We start from the raw sequence: 26,148 nt of genomic DNA on the forward strand, positions 1-26,148 counted from the left end.
TGTGTCGAACTCGATGGAGACATCAAAGCCAAGTTCGAGGGAAGAATGTAATTCACTCAGTTTCATGACATCACTTTTCCCTTTCCATTGTGGGTAATACTGAATTGGTCACATAAATTGCACTATATTGACTTCAATATAATGAACCCGCATAGCGAAAAACCCGAGAAAATGTCAAACCATTGTCATAAATGTCATTTCATTGCCAGACACCTAAACCGAAATAAGTTAATATGTAATAGCGATGAAAAATAATTAAGGTACCAATAAAGTCATTGATTTAAGAGGCAACAAGTGGTGAGAGCAGATTTTGTTGGTGCCTTGTTCAACTTGAAATGATTCATAGGTAAGCTGCGGTGAATAAAAACAGCGATTCATTGGTGACTGATTCATCCTCTTTTCCAGGTGGCCATAAGAGGAAAATATCAATTCTGCTACAACCCAATCAATCAAATTTATGACAGAGGAGTGATATGCAAATCACAAAATCTGCCTTTCTGTGTCACCAATGAAAGTCCTTAGCCGGTTCGTTACGAGTACAATGAATTGCATTCTCCGAAGGAAAGAAATCGTAGTTGGGTGAGATTCCCACTCAAATCTGAAGGAAGAAAGAAAAATGTTAAGCTTTATTTTGGTGCTACAGTTCCTCATCTGACTGCAGTTTCATTCACCTGCTTTCTTGAAACATCATCAATTTTCCGATTCATTCTTTAAAAAATTTGAGAGTTATTGTGCATTTTCATTTCTTGCAGCGTCCCGGCGTCAACACCTGCGACAGCTCCAGGTAGGAGGTCTGAAGGATCATCCCGTCCTTGTGTTATACTTAACATGAGATGTTTCAAGTCGATTCACAGTCTTCGAGAATGCAACATGACTTTCGTGATGTAGAATGACCGACTAAAGCTGTCTTTTGTCTTTCCTCACAGTCAACTGAAATATGTTTTGCCTTACCCTTCCTTACCTTCAGCTAAATTAATCTTTTGTCTCAGCTTCAATTTCAACAATCGTCTGCCTTACCCTTAGTTCAGCCAATGGCTCCTGTTTATCTTACCATTAACTTTCACAAAGGTTTGTGTTGTCTTACCCTCGGCTGAATCTTTCGATTGTCCCTCCTTCATCTTCCACTGAATCTTTCTTTTGACTTTCCGCTACTTTCTTTAGTCACACTCTTTCAGCTAGGGATTTGTTTTGTTTTTGACACTTTTACCTTCAGCTAAAGGTTCCTTTTACCCTTGCATGTAACTAAAAGTTCCTTTTGTCTCAGCCTTGCCTTCAGTTAAAGGTTCCTTTTGTCTCAGCCTTGTCTTCAGCTAAAGGTTACTTTTACCCTTGCATGCAACTAAAGGTTCCATTTGTCACAGCCTTGCCTTCAGCTAAAGGTTCCTTTTACCCTTGCATGCAGCTAAAGGTTCCTTTTGTCTCAGCCTTGCCTTCAGCTAAAGGTTCCTTTTACCCTTGCATGCAGCTAAAGGTTCCTTTTGTCTCAGCCTTGCCTTCAGCTAAAGGTTCCTTTTAACTCAACCTTGCATTCGGCAAATGGTTCCTTTTATTTCAGCCTTGCCACCAGCTAAAGGTTCGTTTTGTCTGAACCTTGCCTTCAGCTAAACTCTCGTTTATCTTTAGCTAAAGTTTACTTTTACTAGACCCTTCCCAATCGTTCTAGTGTTTTACCTTTACACGCAACAGCATCTAGACATTTCAGAACATTAAGCATCTTGCATTATTATTGGAGATTCTTGTCAACGTTTCCGAAAAATTGTTCGATACATCAGTTATTCGTCAAATAAATGCTTTTGAGATTACCGCATATGATTATTATTTCGTCCTTGAAAATGCCCGTGAGATTTAATTTCTAGGGAAATTTCTCCCTTTGCTGTTTGTGACGGATGTGAAAGAAATACATTAAATAGTATTGTAATATTGAAGGACCATAATTACCTGCTCTTCTAATTCGCTCTCTGTCTCTGTCTCTCTCTCAGACACACACATATAGACATATACATACACACACACACACACACACATATATATATATATATATATATATATATATATATATATATATATATATATTATACATACATATATATATATATATATGTATGTATGATATATATACATATAGATAATAATATATATAATATATATTATATATAGTATATATATATATATACATATATATATATATATATATATATATATATATATATATATATATACTATATATATATATAAGTTATATATATATATATATATATATATATGTATAAATGAATGGTGGTCATCGACCTTCCGAGCCCCATTGCTTTATCACTGACATTTGACTGCCACCTAAATATATATATATATATATATATGTGTGTGTGTGTGTGTGTGTGTGTGTGTGTGTGTGTGTGTGTGTGTGTGTATTATATAGTATTAATGGGAAAATATTTGACAAAGCCTGGTTTTACATATCATCTAATAGGATATGTGGACCTAAGAAGTCGAACTGACATCTTTTCTTCACATTCCTTGACGGCTTTCTCTAATACGAGTGAAAGCGATTTTTGTCTTTGGCAGGACGCGAAGGAAAGACTGTTTTCTTCGCTCTGAATACAGACAGCGTCTGAACAAACTTCGTTAAGAAAACTGAATACGTTTCCATAGAAAGCGCTGAATAATAGGAGCCACAAAATACTTCCTATCCCTGACAAAGTAAATACATGATGAGCTTGGGAACGATCAGAGATATCGGAAATTTAATTTTTTAACTACTCCTGACAACAGTGAAGGAATCTTCGATATGTCCTTCAGAAGTATGCTAAGCAAGCGTTTGTTAGTAAAGCAGTTGATTTTTCGGCAGTCTGGAGACGAGGTGAACAGGGAGTATGTCTCCAGGATATGACTCGTTATAGATGAATGAGAAGAAGTAGGATTTTGTACGCATTTTGAGATTTAGGTCGAGAATATCATACAGTACATACTTGCAGGAATACTGATACAGTTGTCTATAGGCGTGTGTGTGTGTGTGTGTTCTGTTTGCATAATGGGAGAGCTTTCGAAGAGGATACAGGAATCCAAGAGTTTCACTGTAGTCTATGAAACTCGACGAAAGGGAACTCCAATTTTTCAAAGCATTCACGGCACTTCCTTTAAATAACGAGGGGAAAAGAGATAATAAGAAATCAGCATAATTCTTTTCTAGTCCTTTTAATGACGCCAAAAAACATGTTCAAACTGCTGTCCAGAAAAAACAAAATAATGATGCCATGGTTACATCAAGCAGACACGAAATGTCCTCAGATCACTTTGGGTATCTGATTCACTACATAATTTAGAATAGAAATTTACAGGCATTGTATCAAAAGAATATTATTTATCAACCACTGCAAAAATGACATTGATAGTAATATGTATCTGATGTTGGAAACGTTGGTCTCTACAAAATGATTCTGGGGAACACAAGAGGCCTCACACTCCCTTCTGCACCTTAACCCCAACAACGGCCGCCTAGGGAAGGACCAAGTATACCTTCAAAGTAGGTGCGTAAGAAAGATTCTCCTCTCTCGCATATCTGAGCTCCCTGTTTAGCTTAGAAGCAAAATGCTTCTTTGTCAATAACCGAATGTTTATGTACTTTTAAAATGAGAACATTATGAAAGAATATTCTCATTCGGTTCCTTACTTTGGGAATTCCCTTATAATTCCCTTTCCCTTTATAATTCTGGAGGTATATTTTGATGTCAGTTTTAACATAATCTGGCAACATTATAAAGGCACGAGCCATTACGCGAGCTGGACCCCGGCACTGATGTCTACCCTACCCACCCGATCCCCTACCTACCCAGCCCTACCCAAGGCGGACAAACAGGTTTGCAGGAGGATGGTAGATATCTCCCCTACCCGCCCGATCCCCTACCTACCCCGCCCCACCCGAGGCGGAAAAACAGGTTTGCAGGAGGAGGGTGGATATCTCCCCTACCCACCCGATCCCCTACCAACCCTGCCCCACCCGAGGCGGACAAACAGGTTTGCAAGAGGAGGGTGGATATCTCCCCTACCCACCCGTTTCACTACCTACCTGGCTCTCACCTAGGGTGGGGAAAAGGATTTGCAGGGGGTGGGTGGCTGTGTCATGTCTCCCCTACTCCTACTCGGGGAGGATAAAAATAAAAGACCCATTCGGATCTTATTTGTATATAGTTATATTAAAAAGAATTATAATAAAAATCACTGCAATAAACTGTGCAAAACAAGCAGTAAAGATTTGTCCTCATTGAACTAATTGGAAATCTTTTATATTTTTTCTTCCTTCATCTGAATAAATGGTGGTCAAATACATCAATTAATTTTCTTACTTAATAATGTTGTATTATACAGCTACCCCTGAAATCAAAAGGATGGAATATGAAAATTGCAAATTAAAAAAAAACCCTGAGTTTGTTTATCTGTCGCAGTTGCTCGAGCTTTCTAAGATTCAAGCAGAGAGTTTTTTGACGGATGTACAGAAACGCTAAGTACAAAATGGCAGTCTTGTCAAAGACCTCGAACAATAGCGAGGCCAATATTTTTATACTAGTTGTCAATTGCAACGATTATATCCATATTATATTTGCGAGGGAAATAAAGAAAGTAATAAACTTTGACCTTGTAGGTACTCCTTCACCCATAACATTTACATTCAGCGTCCAGTTGTGATACGTTTTATATACATATAAAAAACAGGTATTCTATAATTTGATTGAAATGGTACAGAATTATGTGATATAAATATATGTCAAAAAACCAGAATTTTATTGGATTAAAGACAAATAATAGGATGCAAATTCCAAATGATGAGTGATTTGAATTCAGACATCCAGTTGGACCAAAACATTCAGTGGCAAACCTGTTCCGGATCTTATCATCTTGTGTTCTTTTCCTGCAATCGCTTATCTACGACAGTTTTTTTTAAATATCAAAGCGATAAGGAAACTTCAGATGATTTTTATAATATCCTGACAATCCTAGATTAGATACAGAAAGTAGTCACTAACTTTGATCACACTGGTGCTGTCGTTTCTAAATCAGGCTGAACTTATGTTAAAAAGGACTCATGCTTATGAGAAGTACGTCAAATCTGACTCATACGATTTGTACATTACATACAATATTATGCTCAAAACCTGATATTCTTACAACTTATTTCAGCGTTTTAGACTTTAGGGAAAATCCTTCTGAAACAGACTAAATATCGATATTCGCACATCGGTTTTTTTTTAACTATCTCTGTTACCTCTGACCCAACAGTGTGCAACTGTGTGCATTAACTAATTGTCTCATTTTCAGAGCTACCTGAACCACAATGGCGGCATGAAACCTTTACCTGCCTATATGTGTAAGTGTTTACATAATAAAAATATGGAATGTTAGTCCATATATATAAAAGATTGCTTGCAGGAATGTGATCAGACTAGAGACGCTAAAGATGACGTATACAATAAGTATGTAGGCTAAGTTGACATGCCGTCATCTGTGGTCATTCATTTGTTTTGAAACAGTCCAAGCTCCCTGCTTGAGACAACTACCCCGACCTATAATTCAAACGGCCTACGTGATCTGTAGCGTGTCTCATTTTGATTGTGTGTTCGTATGAAACTATGTCATTTGTATGTATGTTCATATGTTCGAACTACTGTCTGTTCCTTCATAACTTGTAACAGAGATGGTAGACGAGGAGAACAGAGTTAGCTATCGTCATTAGAAGACCTGTACCTCTTTACCTAAGCTTCATCATGTAGAGGAATAGGATTAGCCATCATCATTGGCAGAAGCGATCAAGCTATCGTTATTAGAAGACTTGTACAATCATATCTGATCTTCACCATGTAAAACTTCAGAATAATACATATAGTTTTATATTTCGTGTTTTCTACAAGAACCTCCTCACCATGAGTTTAACACATCGTCGTCATAACCAACAAGATAATACCGACTTCGTAAATGATCTACAAACCCCCAGACACTCCATTGAAGATGGAAGTGCAATACCAACCGACTTAGCGTAAGATTATCGCTAGTCTAACATTACCTCATAGGGCGCCTTATCATACAAGGCACAAGCCCTAATATTGGTGGCCAGCGTACCAGAAGAACTACAACGTCCTACGAAGAAAAACCAGAATAATAAATCATGTATCATAAGAAGTCAACGACGACGGAAGCAGCAGATTCTTCAAGCAACATAGTATCATCGTTAGTGAGCGACTTCAGAAAACAACAAGAACTCTTTAACGACGACGAAAGCAAGAGATTCTTCAAGCAACTTAGTATCATCATTAGTGAATAACTTCAAGAAACAAAACCGACGTGTCCTTTTCCTACGACAACGCAAGCTTCGTCTCTCATTAGAATCATTCAAGAAAACATCGTTAGTGAGCGTTTCCGGCACTCCAAGAACAAACCGAAACGCGTCTGCAGCATCGGATCTTTCAAGGGCTCGAATCATCGAAACAACGCGCACGGGGGAAACTGAAGCCAAACCAGGTCGTCCGCTAAATAGAGAAGGAGGACCAAGGCCGTGTGTCGTTATCGAACACCGTGACTTCCCACAAAAGCAAGCTAAGTACAATTTTTATTCATTTGGAGTAACTTTGAGTGTTTCCTTTGCAGGTCGAATTTCGTTATTCCTGTGGCTGAAGTTACGAGACATTCTTAATAATTGTTATTTTTTTTTACAGAAATTATCTACATCATTGAGATATTGCTACTGCGAGTTTTTATCTTTGAGTGTCTGTTTCCAGAAGTTCTACTGAAAGATATCATAATCATATACTATGTTAATTTTATCATTTTTGGGTGATTATTAATCCTTACGTAACAAATCATATTAAAACAGTGAATATGCGTTTACGCAGTGGACGTCTGTATTTATACAGATGCATGGATAGGGTCGTTAAGCACCGTAGTGATTAGAAAACACACAAAAACAAGTGGAACCACCCGTACAAATCTAGATAAATTAGAGGTAACACTATTTCGGGTCATGACAATAAATGCTCCTTTGCAAAGTCCCGATCGCAGTTTAGCCTTGAGTTTTATGAGTTATATAAAATATCGAACCCTCAATGACTCAACTTAACTTTTAAAATATGGCTGGATTGCAAGGAATAACATGTCTGTAAAAACTTTCATCAGGCTAAATGACGCTGACCAGGATCCCTCACTATTTCAAATTTTAGCAAAGAATGAAGTACAAACAGTTAATATTGAATGCAGTAGTGATAACTTGTCTATTAGTAATCGCTCAGTTCCTAATAGTTCGTCATTCATTGCTTTATACGTAACCAGCAACATAATGCTAAAACACACAAACGTTGCCGTGGTAATAAAGAGAAGGATCCTAATTATACAAAAGAAATAGAAACAGTAAGCCCGTTCAGAATCAAACAAGCAAACTCGGTGACTGTGTCACCTAGTCAAGCGGTCAAGGTCAGTCAAAACTGCCGAAGTGTTCAAAGCATAGCAAATTCCATACAATAAGCGACTCTAGCAGAGTGGGGAAAAGCGATGTTGGTTCATACATACCGATATCTTTTTTGATAAAAAGGATTTTTCCTATGAAACCACACGACCGTATAAAGTAATCAGAGCAGGTTTTCGTTTTTTTTTTAATACGTAAGTTATTATAAGTAGTGGTGGATAAAGCCCAACGTACGCGCCGTAAAAATTAGAATATCTTGTTTTATTTCTTTAGTAAACGTAATATCCTGTATTTACGGACTCACTGTCTGTTGTTCGAACTTCCCTAATGAGAAGTCTGATAAGCGAGCGCTTACAGATACCTCTATAGTTTATAAAAACACATTGATCTGTATCTAGCGTAATTGTAAGATTCATCTAGGGGTATACAAAATATTATCTTACATCCTGCAAAATAAGGCGTGTTTATCAAAGGGAAATCCTATAAACCTTCAAACATATTAAAATCCGTTGAACAAAAATGATACAGTTAATCAAATAATAACTTATATAAAGGAAACTATACATTTGGTCTCATAAATCGTAACACATTGTTCAAATGAACCCCAACAGAATTTCTCCCAACAACCGCAGTCGCACTTTGCACGCAAAATCTCGAGAAGCATGCACCCTCGAATATCGTAGTGCTGTAAAAAGACTTTGCTGGGAAATGAAATTTTAATCCTTCCCGACACTCTGAAATATAACGATTCCGCGAACAAGCCCTAAAAGTATACATATCGTGGTACGGAAGTTATATCGCATTTTTTTTTGTTGATTGCTAATTTTTAATTCCCGCCCAACCAGTCGTAGATGAATCTCTCTGATAAATCTATCTAAAGTAATATCCGTAAAGTCATTCAAGCAGAGGTGATTCAGCAGAATTTTTTTTTTATCTTTTACCTGAATACCAGGAAGTTTCTCCACTAGCGAGTGATCTCTGGGAAAAACGGATGTAATTTAACACAAAACACGGTCTAAGGACAAACATAAAGATATTTACGTACCTTCGTATAGATTCTCAATGAAATTTCAAAATAGAGATAAATGACGAAGTTGAAAAATGTTAGTAATAGGAGTCATTAGGAAATCAAATAAGCCCATATAATTTTTCCCTCAAATGTCATGCCATAAAAGATCGGATTCGCGTATCGCGTAGATTCTGTCGCTTAAACAAGGAACGACTCCCGATAGTTTCCAGTGCGATGTACCGACGACATCTTATCTCTGTTAGGTTAGAATAAATTTTTTTCACCAACTTGGACTTACTTAAATGCTTTTACCAGATACCATACCTAAGTGATTGTACCTCATACACCGTTTCAGCACACTCAGGGGACATTATCAATTTTTACGTATGCCTCCGGCTTACGTTGCGCCCCAATTATAATATAGTGTTTGGAGACTTTTAAGGGATACCCTACATGCTTATATGGTTGATCTTGTAATCTTTTCTAATACCTTAGAAGTACATTCACTAAAGTAGAGCTAGTGCTACAGAGACAAAGACAAATAATCTCAGAGTAAAATATCTAAATGTGAGTTTTTAAAACCGAACATGTTGATCTAGGTTTTATGTGTCTAGTCAAGGTCTTAAAAAGTAGTCTATGGTAAGGTGTCGGCTATTCATAACTTTCCGGTACTTATTAACGTAAAAGAGGGATACAGCACTTTTGCGCTGTAGTGGGTATTACAATCGTATGTAAATATGTAACTCTTCAATCATGACAGCTCCTTTAACAGATCTTACGAAGAAGAGCGTAGATTTATTATGGTCTGAAAAGCATCAACAGGCGTTCGATATCTTAAAGCGGAAAATGCAGCTCACCTAACTTAAAAATCCCTGATTTAAATAAAGAATTTTTTTTATTGCAACAGACGCCTCAGACCAGGGGTAAGAGGGATATACTTCAGTAATATGATAAACAGTTCTTCCCTATAGCTTTTTATTCACGTAAACTAAAGCCCTCTGAAAGTAAATATGCAGTAATAGGCAAGGAAGGGCTAGGTATCTTTAACACTAGTACATTTTAAGTTCATAATCTATGGCTATCCTGATAAAGTCTTACTGAACATGAGTCCTTTACCGAGTTTTTCAAAGGCTTTAATCACAGTCCAAAAGGAACTCGGTGACAAATGATCATTCAGGTTATTGGAGCCAAGATAAGATATCTACCTGGGAAAGCAATTATCATAGCTGACGCATTATCCCGCAATCCCGCACCATACAGCAAAGAACCATTAATTGGACTAAAAGATATAGAAACATCCGTGCCTATTGTTAAAACCGTATCTAAACAAGAAAATTCTTTAACCCAAGAGATCGCGAGCATTGAATATCTGGGTCGGAGCGCAGAACTGTTACAAACTGAACAAAGCAAGTGTCAACAGCGATAAGCAAAACAATAAACACCAAACAATAAACACTTCGAAACGGAAACAGGGTCAGTGGCTAGGCAAAAAACAATAAAACCACTTCGAGCAGAAACCCTAAAGCAAAAGTTTATTTATAGTATGTGTATCAGATAATGTAATCAATGTAATGTTCTATGTAGGTCTGTGACGAGGAAAACCCGAAGAACACAGCAGATGCTAACGACCAGGTATTAGTAATAATCTCTTTCATACCAATCGTCATAAACTGGTTGCATTCCGTCATCCAGTGGTTCCCTAGTATGTCACAGAAAGCCAAATCACTGTTTTACTTTGCTTACAGATATAAAAAGCACATAACTGATTGTAACACGTGTCATGAAAACAAGGGACACACTAAGACACCTGTCAGTAAGGGCCTATCCTGTGCCAAATCAATCCTTGAAAGAATATACGTAGAATTATTAACGAAATTACGAGTCTGACAGAGGGAATAAACACTTCTTAGTGTTAATAGTTCCTTGACACGTTATATAGAATTAATAGCACTAAAACAAAACACCGCAATTGAGTGCGTTACGAATATTTATGAGTGCTAAATCAGTAAATATGGAATTCAACACATAATCAATCTGTCGACTGGGTGGTGTAAATCAATAATAATCTCTTAACACGTTGTGTGAATTCCTATCCATTAAGAAAACCAATAATATATTTACACCAGAGTCAATCGGTTTGGTAGAATACCGGATAATTAAATAGGAAGTGTCAATGTCTTACGAGTTACAACTCGTGATATTGGATCCGAACTGGATTATAGCGGTTCTCGCGGTTTTAAATACCTTTATCATTTATATCTTGTATCTATAGAATTGATGCCGCAAGTAGCCTTATACGGTACGCCGCTAGAACACTTTTCCACATATTCAAGCCAACCATTAATTTATCAAATATATATAAAAAATATAAAAAAAATAAAATAAATATGGATACAAGTGGAGTCAATATAATACTCCGTAAGAAGTCGGAAGGGTTACAAATTATAATCAAAAAAGGAATCACGATAAAATCAATAAGCAAAACGTAACCATAGATCAATTAAATATCCAAATAATAGTATGCGTAAAGATTTGAACTCTAACTTAACGCTTTAGTAATGAAAAATAACAAGCTAAAAGTTCGAACACATATCCAAAATCTACTGACATATTGTCTGTCCCGGTGATTTATATTCGTAGTCAATGAGAAAAAAAAAAATTAAATAAATAAATAAATAAATAAAATAATAAATAAAATAAATAAAATAAAATAAAAGAGATTTTAAAGTCAGGAAGTCTAGAAGTGAAAATGTTATCTATGAAATAATCCTATATGAATCTTATACAGGGCTAATAATATATATAGAATTTGTATGGAAACCTTTTTCATTAGTTGAATAAGGTATATTTAATTTAACATAATCATGCAGTTTCCAACATGAAACTAATATATTGTTCAATTTTGTACTGTTTTTTTTTTTTTTTTTTTTTTTTCAGACATTCTTTTCGTGTGGGTCGAGTATTAAAAGATAATAAATTTATCCTAAAGTCGTATTTATTGCAGCAAGTAACGTAACTCTTAGCTGGCTGAGAGCAATCTCCTGCCAAGTGACGACGTCATCATTGCCGTATCAGCATTTGTTCCTTTTAACCTCAATAATCTGCTTACACAGGCTTCATCTGTGTGTCGTCTCTGCTTGCAAAACAGATTGACTGGAGAAAGGAATGCTAGCCCGAACTTCTTATGGGCAAGGCAGACGTTAGGTACAAGTGTCTATCGGTGTGCGCAATGCAACTTTAGCTAAGGAGTTGCAATCATTTTAAAATTAATAAACAAAATAAGGAAATAGAATTTCTATAACATCAAAATGAATTCATTTTTTCTGAACCTCATAGACATTTAGAAGTATCACGATATGGATATGGATTATTTACTTGCAACATTAGCTTATTACAATCCAGGTAAATCACATTCATGGGAAAATTTTACATTTTCTTGAAAAACCCAAAGTTTATTTAGAAATTAGTTACATAGTGGGTTTTTCGTGGCATCTCCTACCTATTAATAATGTTTTAAAAGTTAACCTCAGAGGATGCGCACGAGAAATTGAATATGAAACTTTTGTTAGGGCACATAGAATCATGATTAATCTTCTCTTTGACTCGTTCTTATGTTGCCTGGCAATCTTACAATTAGCTCCGTTTCCACTTCTTTGTCTAGTAACTTACTACCAGTAATATCGAATTTTCTTTGGGATTCGTACTTGAAATCATCTGTTTTTTATTTTTTTATAATTAATTAGGATATTTTTACAGTCCTCATAGACCTGGATATGGTTCACTCATTGTTAATGCCATGGATAAAAAAGTTTGTACAGCGGACTCTTTTGAATTCCAAAATATCAGCGAATTCATGTTGGGTTAAGTCTGGTCTAAATGGCTCTCTCCCCTCCCCTGTATTTGGATGTCGTCTGAATTTACTTTGCCCTTTGTACAAGTATAATTTCACTTGCAGGCTGATTAATGGAACCTGGTTACAGTATCCTGCAGTACGAGAGTTTCACCTCGCAACTTTAAAAAAATCGTTCGTCGCAGCGGACGACTACAGTCAAGTAACAACCGCCTTCAATGTGAAAGGAATTTCATGGACTTCTTCGACCGACACCGTATCTCGTCGTTAATCTCGACCGACACCGTATCTCATTGTTAATCTCGTTTTAATGCGGAACGCTCCGGTGGCTGTGGAAATCGACTACAAATGGGACATACTTCCGACAATTACGACCCGAAGGATATTCAACTCTACTTTGCTGTTTCGAAGGACTCGTGCTGGGGATGTTTTTTTTTTATTCATCGCGAACGTAATCGTGTAGCTTAGGATGCAGAGAATAAGCATGAGCGCAAAAATAGAACGTTGGACCCGCCCAGGCAAATTTTCCCCTTGTTTTCCAACCCTGTGAAAATAGGCCGTTTCATTGGGTCATAGGTGGTTGTCTAGAACTGTGTAATGGACGAAAAGTGGTTCGAAAGCTAGTTAAATGTGAAGTAGTATAACCTCGGTCATGTATCCTATATATATAAAGTATCATGTATCCTATATATAAATGATCATAAATAACGGAATCGAAATATATCTTTGCGTGTACGCAATAGGAATCTATTTAAAGTGCACATATATTAATCATAATTTTATGAATCCATATACATATGTATAAACAAATCAGGTAGCCTATAATCAATCTGTTACCTTTTATCTTACCAATATCTGCAGTTATATGAGTTAGTATATTGATTAATGTATCAGATATATAACATTTAGCATAAAAATCAACGAATCAATCAGCATAAAAATTAATTGATTTTATCAATTCATATATGAAATTTTTTATCAGTAAAATATGATTTTTATCATGTTAATCTTCATTCTATGCAATTATCAGAGTACATTAGTATTTTCTGTAGCATATGTATCTTAATGAGATGAAGTGAAAAACTGTATCATTATATATCCGTGATCACTATTATTTACCAATATCATTGTTTTATATTTTAGTTACTTGAATCAATTCATGTACACCATGAATTTTTATTTATAATCTAATATATATATATATATATATATATATATATTATATATATATATATATATATATATATACCCAGCAAACACAGATGTATTGGACCAATTTCTGATTATTGAGGAAATCCAACTATATTAATGGATAATGGAATAACTGAATTGGACCCATTACCAAAATAATACTGCATTTCCAATGTTGGCTAACCACTGGATATCCCATTTTGGTTTGATTATCTCTTTTCCAGTGTTGGATACCCAACTATGTTCGATTCATAAACAATACAGTTGGATCTTTTGAAGCGACTTTAAAAAAATATATTTGCATATCAGCAAAAAAAAAAAAAAAAAAAAAAAAAAAAATCCTCAAGACAATTATTGATAACCATTTAAATATATATATATATATATATATATATATATTATATATATATATATATATATATATATATATATATATATATATATATATATATATATATATATATATATATATATATATATATATATATATATTATATATATATATATATATATATATATATATATATATATATATATATATATATATATATATATATATATATATATTATATATATATATATATATATTTACACACACACACACACACACACACACATATATATATATATATATATATATATATATATATATATATATATATATATATATATATATATATATATATATATATATATATATATATATATATATATATCATATATATACATATATATATATATATATATATATATATATATATATATATATATATATATATATATATATATATATCAAATTTGGAAAACAAGCAAATACACCAACAATATGTCAAAATAAAAAAACAATGTGCCAAATAGAAATTTTGGATGTCAATCTGGTTTGAAAAGTCCCACATACATATACAATATATGTGGATTTGTGTGTGTTACTTCTCAAACATAATTGGTATCCAAAATTTTGATTTGGCATTTTGTTTTTCACTTAGTATTTTTAGCACATTTTCTTATGTTTGCCAAAGAAATTTGAAATTATGTTAAACCTACTCATTTGAAAACATTCCAAGACACTATGAAGAGGAAATATTACTTTTTTGACTTTTGTTTTATTTGTAGACCTTTTGAAAATAGGAAAGAATTAAAAAAACAAAAAGAACTATGGCATTACAGAGAGCAAAAAAACTTACCAAACACAAGATGAATGAAGTAGTTATATAGATCTACAGATACCTTACATAAACAAAGGAGGAATAACAACAAGCAAGGGAGGAGCCGTTTCAAAGACAAACACCGCCTACTACTACTACTACACTCACGTGGACTGGCTGAGGTCAAATTTAAAACCATGAAATTTTCCCATCTCTGAAGAGCACTACTGCTGACCATTTCTGCAGGCGCAAAATCATCACCAAGAAGAACAAACGTGCTTTGTAAGAAGGGGGGGGGGGGGGGGGGGGGGGGGGGGGGGGGGGGGGGGGGGGGCGGGGGGGGGGTGGAAGGGGGGGGCGGGGGGTTGGGGGGGGCTAATTGTGAGTAGCAAGTGTTTGCATATTAGGTTCATGTGTTTAGCTACTAGGTATGTGGGTTAGGCTATCAAGAGGAACAAGTACCTGTGAATTAAGCTAAATTCTTTAAGAGTAGGACAACCTCGGAATGGTAGCTACTAGTTGTGTTATTAGAGCGGGGTCCAGACTCCAGATGCCCCTAAAGCCAGGTCAGGGCACGGAACCCTAAACGAGATTGGATAGGCAAGTTCTGGATAGGTCATGAGTGGCATTCTAGGAAAAACTAGTTCCTGGATCCTTAGCCTTTATTCCTTGTTAGTTTTACTCATTATTCAGTTTAACTTTGTTAGTACTTAAAACTGTTTACAGGTATTCTCCTACTTATGGAAAAATCATATCTCGAATATACCCTAGCCTACACTAGGGTAATTTGCACCATCTCTACATATAGGGTAGCCTAGCCTACACTACTTTATCATAGTATACAGCATAATAATTATTAGTTTCAGCATATTTTCCAGTTCAATGTAGGCTATGTGTGCTTATGAAAATTCAGTACGAAGTAATTGAATAAAATTAAAGTGTTGGCCTAGTGTAGACATACGAATACAGTAGCGTAGCCTACAGTATTCTCTATATTACACATGCGGTATAGTAATTTATTAATTGATATAAGCCAATTCTGGAGGTTCAGTGCATTCTGACTATGATATATTAGTAGAAAAAAAATTGGACACAAAACGAGAATCAGTCAGACATCTGTACAATTGAGTGATGTCAGGCTGCTGATGGCTGCATATAATTATGAAATAAGTTCTACACCACTTCACTGTATCCAATAATTTGTTCCGATACGTAATACAAACCCTCGGTCCTTTAACAATAGGAAGGTAACTAGCGGCAGCCTGGGACGGTCGTAAGCTTCGAACAAGGGGAGAAACCGTAGTTAACTGCTTGTCCGATCGTGCGCGCGCCGCGCGCCCGGGCGGTGAAGAATCACTTTTGCTTTCGGCCGTGGTGTGACAGGACGTGTTCGTCATCGCTCTGCCCGCTATTTCGTCGTGTGCTTTGGATGTTACAATTTCTTCTGACTGGTTTGTTTGTGGTCTTGAATGAAATTGTAAGTACTCTTTTTCATTTTCATTGAGTGAAGATTAATTAATCATGGATCAAGAAGAGCTTTCGCCGCGCCCACCACCGAGCTGCCCGTAGAGTGTGTCCCGGGCTGGAGGGCGTAAATGCGGCGGATTCCGCTCTTACCCAGATATTGATCCTCATGAGTTATGTTTTCGGTGTCGGGGGCGAGCTGCTCCCGAACCGAACCATGTAATGTCTGTGTAAATTGGTCCAGAGGCGCAGTGGGTGCTGTACGAGGGTAGGAAGAGCGTAGGTCGACCAAGGAGTCGTCGAAAGCTCTCCAGCGACTCCTTTGGTTACGGATACCTCGTCATCCTTCCTGCCTCCAGCTCAGCCCCCACGATTTGCGCCTTCCCCTGCGGGGGGGTTTGGGGGGGGGGGGGGGGGTTTTCGGAGTCCTTCTCCTCACTCGATCCGTCGAGTGTGGAGGAGGGTGCCCGATACCCGATGTGCAATTGTATTCGGGGTCTTCCGTCCGCTCTGGGTGGGGTTCGTCCTCCCCCAGGCGTGAGGGTGCCCCTCTAACTGACCCGACTGGTCCTCCCTCAGGTGTGCCTTCTGTGAGTGACGACCTTGGACAGGTGTGGGCGTCGTTGGGACTGCAGGGCGCCCCCAGTATCCAGGGCTTGATTCAACGGCTAGCGGGGTCGGCAGTGGTAACTCATGGTGTGGTTACAACAACGACCAATACTGTGTCAACACCAGCGTACGCCGCCCCTCCTCATGTGGTGTATACGCAACACATTGCGTCAGTGACTCCAACGGCGTCAATTCAAATGCCGATCGCTGCCGTACCTAAGAGGGGCGTGCCGCCGCCACCTGGGTTTTATGTGCTGCCGACGCCCGACTTTCGCTGCCCCAAAAGTTCGCCCCTGGATCTACCGCGTCCCAATGATGAGTTTGGCTGAGATGGAGAGGCCTGTGACGCCGGACTATGCTGCCGTACCTGCCGTACCTGCAGCAGTGTTTGCTGGCCCAGCCCCTTCGCGCCGCTCCTACGAAGCGCGCTGGTGCGGGACTCTCATGTTGATGCTGCTGGTGCTGGTCCTGCTGGTGCTGGTCCTATTGGTGCTGGTCCTGCTGGTGCTGGTCCTGCTGGTGCTGGTCCTGATGGTGCTGGTCCTGCTGCTGATGTTCCTGCCGCTCCTGCCGTGCCTGCCCCTGCCCACGTCGCGTCTCGTCATGGAGGTGCTGCACCGGTCTCAGGTCTTTCCGGACAGGATCAGTCGGGGCGTGTTGCTTCGGCAATTGGCCCGACTTTTCCGTGGATGGAAGACCTGACGTCCGTCCTGAGAGAGCTGACGAAGAAGAGGAAGAAGAAGAGGAAGATGTCGTCGTCGTCTTCATCGTCTTCTTCGTCGTCTGTTGCCGCCTCTTCCCCTTCGACTTCTAAAGCTTCCAAGCCGAAGCCAAGAAGAAGGCTGCCTCCTCCCCCCCTAAGAAGGCTCCTACGGGACCTTCGAAGGGCCCGTCTCGCTCTGGCGTGACGGGGGGTGCTTCTGCTGGTCCTCCTGTTCCCTCGGGAACGGGGCCCGTCTCCTCTTCTGAGAAGAAGAAGAAGACGGGGACCAAGGATGTGCTGGCTACTGCTGGTACATCCGCGCCTGGTCTTAGTAGCACTGCTGCTAAGCCAGGTACGGCTCGACTTCTCGTTCGCGAGAAGGTCCGAGTGTACGGTCTCCTTCGGGCGACCGTGCAGCCAACGTCAAGACGCCTGAGCTTGCTCACCGTCACGACAGAGGCACGGAGCAGAAGACTGTCGAGAGTCGCGCAAGTGACGCTCGCCAGGCCAGCGGCCGCTCTCGTAGCGACCAGCCGGTACCTCGGGTTGACGTGACGGTCTCTGACCGGCCACGGGTTGAGGCTGAGAAGAGGTCCCCTCGACCAACGGCACCAGCTTCGGCTGGTACCAGCGGTTTGACGTGCCGTGAGGACGCTCACCGGTCTCACCGCGAAAGCGAGCTCTGCAGATCACCTGACCGCCGCTCCCACAGGGACCGGACGGAGACGGTGGCCAGCAGCAGCTCGTCTGACGCACGAGATCGGGGTCGACGTGCTCAGTCGAGCCGCTCGCCACAGGTGAGCGGCACGACCAGGCCTGCAGTTCGATCCCCACCGCGGGTTGGTGATCGGCTACAGCCCCCCACGTACGCTGGTCCTGCCAGCGAACGGGGGGGGGAGCGTCAGGTCTGTCTCTCCTATACCTTCAACTTCCTCGGGCTACACCGGAAGAGCGAGGTACCTAGGAGTGATCGTGAGAGGTGCGCGCTCACGATCCCGCCACGACGCCGCACGAACCAGGCATGGTTTTAGGACCAGCCAGGTCGTACGCGCAAGTGGTTGGAGGCGACCGTCAGGGGTCTGTTGCTGTTCCTCCTTCTGAAGGAGGAGGGTCTCGAGAGCTGCTCCTGTTGGAGGGACTGGACGGTCCTACTCCTCAGGACGCTGTGACTCCTGAGATCCAGAGGAACTTTGCCCAGGTTATGCGCTGATCGGGGTTTTTTTCAGCACAACGACCTGGGGGAAGGATCGCCGCTACCACCATCTGAGCCCACGTCCCGGCTCTGAGTCATTTTGGGGCCCGAAGAGGGAACCCAAATTGACGGTGGGACTGCCGCGATCGGAGCTTGCAGACTCAGTCCTTGACCAGGTGGAGAATTTCGTCTCAGGACGAGAGGACTCACTTAAGTCAGGACGGTCTTCCAAGCTACTTCCTCCTCCTCTGCAGCGACAGCGGAAGTTCTACGTGCCATCAGTAGATCCAATACCGCCCAAACAGGTTAACCCGGAGCTAGCTAGGCTAACTCCAGGTGTGTCCCTGCAGCAGCTCCTGTCGGAGAACCTGTGGTTCTCGCAGCAGGAGGCACTGGGCCTGGTAAGCTACCGCTTATGGCAGCTTTCCATGCAGTCTCTTGGTTGGATCTGTGGTCCCTCACAGTATCCAAGGGTCGCGGCCGACGCCGGGGGCGCTGCCCTCGAAGACGACCCCGACTTCAGGAGACTGTGCCAGTCTGGAGGTAGGGCCATCTCCTACCTCGCCCATCAGACGGCAAACCTGTGGGCCAACTTGGTTCTCGTCGTCAGGGACGCTGTCCTTACACGAGTAGCCAAGGGGGCCGGGCGTGAAGCGGTAAATGGGCTACGTAACGGACCAATGAAGAGTTCCTCCGCTCTCTTTCCCGGAGAGATGGTGGACGCTGCGGTGGAAAGACGGCGCACTGATGACAGTGACCGTCTGGTTCACCAGGCAGTTACGAAGGTTTCTGGGCAACCTCGTACATCTGCGGCTAAGCCTAAGAGTTTAGCTAGCGCTTCCTCGGCTGCTAAGACGGCTGCTCCATCGAAGCCCCGTCCCGGAGGAAAGACTCTTCCTGCTTCAACTTCTGGTAAAGGAGGCCGTAACCAGCCCTCCTCCCAGCCCTCCTTTCCCCATGAGGAGGTGCTTGGAAGAAGTCGAAGCGAGGTGGGAAACGACTAGGGACGGCGTTCCCTCACCAGCTGCCGGAAGTGGGGGGGTGCCGGCGAGCCATTGGGCAACTTGGCAGCGCTACGGTGCCGAGACCTGGATAGTAGACGTCCTTCGGGAGGGATATCTACTACCCTTCGAATCTCGGCCACCCCTCACCTCCAACCCGGTCCATCTGCAGACATATGTTCTGGGATCCTCAAAGGACGACGCTCTTCGGCAGGAGATCAAGACCATGCTGACCAAACGAGCTGTAGAAGTCGTAGTAGATCGGTCACCGGGCTTTTACAGCCGCCTTTTCTTAGTGGAAAAGGCATCGGGGGGCTGGCGCCCGGTGATAGATCTCTCTCCCCTGAACCGATTTGTTTCGCCAGACTCGGTTCAAGATGGAGACGGCACGTTCCGTGCTGGACTCCATCAGGGAGAACGACTTCATGCTTTAACAGTGGACCTGAAGGATGCGTATTTCCAAATACCATCCATCAGTCCTCCAGAAAGAAAGTACCTCCGCTTCATCTTCGACGGGACGGTGTACCAATTCAGGGCACTTTGCTTCGGTCTCTCAACCGCCCCACAGGTGTTCACGAGAGTGTCACGCTGGTGTCTGCTGGGCCCATTCGCACGGGATACGTCTTCTGAGGTATCTCGACGATTGGCTGGTCCTGGCGAGCTCCACTCGCAGTTGCTGCAGGACAGGGATCGACTTCTAAAGTTTGTCGCGATCTGGGGATCGTGATAAACTACGAGAAGTCCGATCTCGAAACCCAAGCAGAAGATGAAGTACCTGGGTATGCTGATCGATACGGTAGCAGCTCAAGTCCGCCCCGCAGACTTGAGGCTCAGCAAATTCAGGGAGGCAGCCGGCCGGTTCCTGTCTCGGCAGGAACAGGCAGCTCAGCAATGGCAAGTCGTGATCGGCCACCTGTCGTCACTCGAGAAGTTAGTTCCTCACGGACGTCTTCACCTGCGGTCTCTCCAGTGGAGACTAAGGGAGAGTTGGTCACAGGTAAAGGATCCACCTTACTTCCCCGTGTCCATCACGGAAGAAGGTGAGGCAGGACCTAGCCTGGTGGCTCGACGACAGGAACCTCTTAAGAGGCGTGCCCCTACGCACTCCCCCCCCGGAGATGCTGCTGTTCTCAGACGCATCGACCGAGGGATGGGCGCACACCTGGAGGAGTTGCTGGCTGCAGGTGTGTGGGACCATCACGACAAGCACCTTCACATCAATGTCCTGGAACTCAAGGCGGCGTTTTACGCTCTCCAAGAGTTCCAAGACCGCTTGATGGGACACTCGGTGGTGTTGATGTGCGACAACACCACAGTAGTGGCATACGTCAACAAGCAGGGGGGCGGTAGTGTCTCTCCCGCTACACCAGTGACTGTGCAGATGCACGAGTGGGCCAGGCTCACTCGATAGAGCTGTCAGCACGCTACATTCCAGGCAAGAGGAAGGTAGTAGCGGACAAGCTCAGCCGTCGGGATCAGGTAATAGGGACCGAGTGGTCCCTACACCCAGAGAAGTGGCGGAAAGGCTCTTCAACCTGTGGGGGCGTCCAGTCATAGACCTGTTCGCCACCCGGCACAACAAAAAACTTTCAAGTTTTTTGCTCAGCCGTGCCGGACCCATGGGCAGCTGCAGAGGACGCTCTTCAAAACACCCCTTGTGGGACAACCTCTTCGTCTAGCCTTTCCTCCTTTTGTCTGATTCGGAAAGTGATCAGCCGAGCGCTGGTCACTCCCAATCTCAGGATGATCCTGGTGGCTCCCAAACGACCTCAAGCCGTTTGGTATCCGGACCTGCTGGCTCTTCTTGCAGAAGAACCGAGAGAGATGCCCCACTGGCACAACCTTCTAGCCCAGCCACACGTAGAGCGGGGTACCACGAGCAGTCCAGTCCCTACAACTTCACGGCTGGCTGTTATCCACCATCTCTTGCGAACGAGAGGCTTTTCTCGCAGCGCAGCAACAGAGATGGCTGGACACGTCAGACAGTCCTCTGCAGCTGTGTACCAGGGGAAGTGGGCCGTCTTCTGTGGTTGGTGTCGTAGACGGGGTCTATCTCCTCTCAGAGCCACTCTTCAGCAGGTAGCGGATTTCCTCGTATTTCTTCGCCGAGAGAAGCTCTCTCAGTACCCACAGTTAAAGGATATAGAGCTGCACTGGCACTTGTCCTAAAACTGAGGGGACTGGACATCTCGAACTCGTTCGAGATCTCCTTGCTAATGAGGAGCTTCGAAAGGTCTTGCCCACCCAGGGAGCTCAGGCCACCTGAGTGGGAGTGACTCTCGTCCTTAGGAGTTTGACTCGAAGACCATTCGAGCCACTCGAGAGTCGTCAGACAGGATGACCCTCAAGACCCTCTTCTTGCTGGCCCTGGCATCGGCGAAGAGAGTAGGGGAACTTCATGGTCTGTCCTTCAATGTTAAAACATTCCAGGGGCTGGGGATCTGTGACGCTCGATTTCGTCCCGAATTTCGTAGCTAAGACTCAGAATCCGTCGATCCCTGACGACAGGTTCGAGTCTTTCACAATCCCCTCCCTAATGGATTTCACCGACAACGATACGGATGAGATGCTGCTTTGTCCTGTGAGGGCGCTACGGCGCTATCTGAAGAAAACTCGACACCTCAGGCCTGAGTGTCGACGCCTCTTCGTTAGCACTGGGGTTACCAAGAAAGAAGTATCCAAGAACACGCTTTCTTTCTGGCTGCGTGAGGTGATCAGGAGAGCGTACGAGGCTGATGGTAGTGACGACATCCGTACGCTTCCGACCGAGAGCCCACGAAGTCAGAGGTATTGGACCCTCTTTGGGGCGTTCCGCAAGAACTTCTCCGTGGCGCAGGTCCTGAAGGCAGGTGTCCTGGGCCAACCAGACTACCTTCACGTCCTTCTACCTTCGGGATTATTGCCCACAAGTCCTTGGATACTTTTTTCCTTGGGACTGGGACCTGTGGTGGCTGCTCAACACGTTTGTGTAAGCTTACCCAGCACCCGAGCAGGCAGAACAGCATCGGGGGGGGGGGGATTCCTGGTGTTGACTGTAGGGAAAATGAATGGTTGAATGAGAGTGCGACTGGCTTCTCTTCTCCATCTTTCTCTCTCTCTACCTGTGGGCAGAGGGTCACGGTCGTCACCATGCTGGAAAGGAATCCGATGCAGGTAAGCTACTCAACCGAGCCCCAATCTATCCCTTTAGTTAGGGATAGAAGCTAATATCCTCCACTCCCTCCAACAAGGGGGAAGGAGTGCATGCCTACTTGAGACAAACCCATAACTTTATGTTGGCTCCTGTACAGGAACAAGTTCTTGCAATGCTGGTACGAAGAGATACGCTTGCCTCTCTCTTAGTACTTGGCTCAGAGGTCTGACCATTGATCCTGCGGTGCACACCCCGATCAATCGGACAGAGGTTTGGATCCCTCCCTTGCTCTTACGACCAGGGAGGCATTCCAAGGTTGACGAACACCAGTCTGTTCACCAAAAAGACTCAGATTCCACCCACCAAGAAGTGAGTCTTCCTATGTTAAGGACCGAGGGTTTGTATTACGTATCGGAACAAATGACAATTTGTCGAAAATTGCATTTTTCCTAACTATACAAACCTGAGGTCCTTTACATATAGTCCCTCCTCATACCACCCCTCACTCTGCAACTTTTTGCATGGGCCTAAAGCAAAAGTGATTCTTCACCGCCCGGGCGCGCGGCGCGCGCACGATCGGACAAGCAGTTAACTACCGTTCTCCCCTTGTTCGAAGCTTACGACCGTCCCAGCTGCCGCTAGTTACCTTCCTATTGTTAAAGGACCTCAGGTTTGTATAGTTAGGAAAAATGCAATTTTCGACAAATTGTCATATTGTAGGTATTCTTGTATTATGTATTGCATTATAAAATACTAACTTAAAGGTAGTGGTCAATGTTTTGATTTAGAAATCAGTTGGTGGCCCATACAAGTTTATTTTGCCATATTTAGGGTAAAAAACCGCATGGTACAGGGGTGGACCATGTACGGTCAATGTGTACAACCCCAAGAAAAGTACATTATAACGCGTCCTGACATCGGAGATGGGCATCAGACGCAACTTGTTGTTGTTGAGAAACGGAGCTAAAGACCTCTACTCCGGTGTCAGGACGCGTTATAATGTACTTTTCTTGGTTGTACACATTGATCGTACATGGTCCAACCCCTGTACCATGCGGTTTTTTACCCTAACTCAATTATGAGCAAATTTTCTAGCTTCTAGTTAGCATAAATGAATTTCCAGATATTTACTTATATGAGACAAGGTCATTTTTCGTTAGACAACGTGTTTAAGTTGAAATATGACTTGAATACATTTGTTGTGAACTAAATTATTTTTTTCATTAAAAGATTGCATCAGGGGCATGTTTTTTTGCGTAAAAAAAAATACATGATTCCATTCACTATTTTCACTTGGTTTCAGCGTAATACAAGCTTTGCGTTATCTTTTATTGGTCTAAAAAAACTGTAAAATGTGTTATTTCAAGCCCAATAGTTTTGATAAAATGATTTTCTCTCAATTTTATCTACGGTTGTGTTCGATGGCACAATTTTATCTATGGTTGTGTTCGATGGCACAAGTTTACAGGAGTTTTATCCTTGTTGCTATTGCATGATAGTCATTAGCAGTATATTTCCTTGCTGAGCTTTGATCTATAGCAAATAAACTTTCTGCATAAAAACATCATTCCTATGCTACATATCACCATTTATAACATGACTGCGGTAATTGCTTACTATCATTCGGTTGTTCATGACTACACATTACATTTACACAATTATAACGTTTTAAAAAAAATAACTACCTTCATCATTCTCTTTTGCTGTTTTTCAGACTTTTTTTAACTAGAAGACGGGATAAATTTAGGCTATTGTAATTTGGTCTCTCTCGCTCCCCGAGTGTACTCTGCTGCATGCATCCATTGTGAGTGAAATTTTAAAATAATTTCAAATATTGTCGTATCAGTATTAATGGTTTTAACCCCATCGTAAAATCGGATTATCATAGGACAAATTATTGTAACTTGAACACTACCTGTATTTTAATTCATGTCTAATGTCCTTTTCTGCAACAATAGTAACCCCCAAAAATTAAAGATGTTTCCAAATTAGATATAACACAATATTTCTACTTTAATTTTAACCCAACCCCCTTTCATTTCTTTTTCTTAATATAACTGAGGCAGGGCAGGGCAATGCTACTTAGCTTTGACATCCATCGCTTCCAGGTATAAGAACATTCTTAATTTTTTGGGCTATCCTTATGTATTCCCCCAGTTTTCTGTTAGGGGTGACTTTTCCCATGTCTATATTTATTGTCCCTGATCTGTTTTTTTAATTGATTTACACATGAATAAATGTTCGGTGATGTCTCCTCCACTGCATATATCACAGACCGTCGTCCTGAAATTTACCCAAGAAGCTAGCCTTTTAAGTTCAACATATTCAGTCTGGCTTTGTTTCCAGTTCCCTTATGTTTTTGTTTTCCTCAGCTTCTTTATTTCTTTCCTCTTTTGTTTGAAAGTCTCAGATATCTTGATTAATTCTTATCTTTATTTCCTTATTCAGTGCTTTTTTGGCATACCTCATTCCATTAATTTCTATATTATATTTGGTACATGTGTTCACCAAGCTTTTTGTCCAACATTGTCCATAAGGGGCTCTTAATTGCTCTTCTACTATTTCTTTGATTGATCTTTGTTTTGAAAAACACCTGCCACATTATACTGCTCATCCTGATCTCTGCTTGCTCTTTTATTCTGGTTTCATAGTCAACGTGTTTCATTTCTTGGTACCTTTTTTGGCATATCTCATTCCATTTATTTCTATAATATATTTGGTACATGTATTCACCGAGCTATTTGTCCAAATTGTCCATAAAGGGCTCTTAATTGCTCTTCTGCTATTTCTTCTGATTGCTTTTTTTTTTTTTTTTTTTAACCTGCAACAATATACTGCTCATCCTCATCTTCTGCTTGCTCTTTTATTCTGGCTCATAGTCAAAACCATGTCTTATTTCTTGGTACCTTGCTTTCCATTTATTATAGCCCTATTTTGGCTTCGATTCTGTGACTGTATTTACAGTTTTCTACCATATTTTGCAGTGCCCCTCTTGAACGCTTACTTCTCATCTTTGGTCTACCTAATTTTGTCGTACTATAAGTCCTATTCTGGCTAATGACTCTGTGGCTGTATTTACAGTTCGGTGTCATATTCACAATATAACCCTCTTTGTAGAACTTATATACTGTCCTTTGGTTTACCTCTTTTTCTGCCCTGCCTGTTCTGGGATCTTTTATAAATTCTGCTTTTCCACTTGTGCTGGTACTCACAAGAGTCTCCTTTCTTGCACTTTCCTGTCGTAAGTGCAGGTACTCACAAGTCTCTCCTTTCTTGCACACTCCTGTCGTAAGCGCAGGAACTCACAACAGTCTCCTTTCTTGCACTTTCCTGTCGTAAAGAACCTGCACTCTGCTCTTGTTAGCTTATCCTTATCTTTAGGTGCACTTTGATTTTCCCAACCCCTC

General features: G+C 41.5%; 2 protein-coding genes and 1 long non-coding RNA gene across 3 annotated transcripts in view; 2 read left to right on the top strand and 1 right to left on the bottom strand.

Moving 5' to 3' along the window:
- LOC135199565 (uncharacterized) overlaps nt 1-1,802 on the top strand; it is a 47,705-nt gene extending 45,903 nt beyond the window's left edge. The window contains exon 3 of the long non-coding RNA XR_010311099.1: nt 753-1,802. This is a non-coding gene — a long non-coding RNA (uncharacterized LOC135199565). The remainder of the gene's footprint in view (nt 1-752) is intronic.
- LOC135199117 (uncharacterized) overlaps nt 1-26,148 on the top strand; it is a gene marked incomplete at its 5' end in the record, with an annotated part of 413,213 nt that overhangs the window by 50,897 nt on the left and 336,168 nt on the right. The gene's annotated exons all lie outside the window — the stretch shown is intronic.
- Nucleotides 3,176-26,148, bottom strand: part of LOC135199560 (uncharacterized) — a 371,126-nt gene continuing 348,153 nt past the window's right edge. Inside the window, exon 5 of the transcript XR_010311095.1 lies at nt 3,176-5,316. The gene's annotated coding sequence lies outside the window, so the exon portion shown is untranslated. The remainder of the gene's footprint in view (nt 5,317-26,148) is intronic.

The sequence above is a fragment of the Macrobrachium nipponense genome, chromosome 25 (genome assembly GCF_015104395.2).
Source record: "Macrobrachium nipponense isolate FS-2020 chromosome 25, ASM1510439v2, whole genome shotgun sequence".
NCBI classification, from domain to species: domain Eukaryota; kingdom Metazoa; phylum Arthropoda; class Malacostraca; order Decapoda; family Palaemonidae; genus Macrobrachium; species Macrobrachium nipponense.